This window comes from Aplysia californica, unplaced genomic scaffold (assembly GCF_000002075.1).
Source record: "Aplysia californica isolate F4 #8 unplaced genomic scaffold, AplCal3.0 scaffold00742, whole genome shotgun sequence".
Lineage (NCBI taxonomy): Eukaryota > Metazoa > Mollusca > Gastropoda > Aplysiida > Aplysiidae > Aplysia > Aplysia californica.
Window position 1 is genome coordinate 55,858 of NW_004798012.1, and position 875 is coordinate 56,732.

Below are 875 nucleotides of genomic sequence, written 5' to 3' on the forward strand. Positions count from 1 at the left end.
AGAGAGAGAGAGAGAGAAAGAGAGAGCAGCCGAAAAGTTAAACAGAAAAGGAGAAAAAGAGAGCGGGGTAACCGTACAACTATGGGTGACGTAACCTATCGGCGTTATCCAATAACATTATATTACTTTTTTAATAAAAGAGTATATGTGTCGCATACTTAGTCAGGAACCAGGGTGTTAATCATACTCTCTGCTGGTGCAGCAGCTGGAAATAAGGGGAGGATTAGGGGGGGGGGGTCGGAAAGTCCACGCAGTGAGCCGCATGGCTGTGTTTCAACTATGTATAGGGACTACGTTACTGTGACTTCATAGACCTACATTATGGAAACTACATTATCACTTGTACATACTGCAGAGCGGGTGGCTCTGGGTTGTTACTTGGGGAAGTTTTTAAGGCTCTCCACCAAAGAGTCGTAATTCCGTGCTTTCCGCCTTATCTGGTTTAATGGTCCTTTCAAAGCTGGATGGTAAATTCGGAGGTCCCGCCTCTTATATAATCAACACCACTATTGGTGGTACATGCAGCAACGCCCAAATATTGATAGGCGTATATTAGACTCCCAGTTAAGAACATATAGACCTATATATTGAATGTAGACCGCTACTGCACGCAATGCAAGCATGCCTGTACACGTACATACACCTGGATTTGGCTTATCGTGTGCAGCAGTAAGCGAAACTTCTGTACTGATCACGCTAAAGCGTATCGTGTAGTTGAGACCGGACATATATCCAGGCGGAAAATCTGGACCAAAGCTTTCTGAATGATAACGGGTAGTTTACCACGTTCTTTCACCTGATAGGCCCAATGTTAATTATATTATCTCATTATCTCTCTACATATATACATATAAATAATATTTATATATATATAT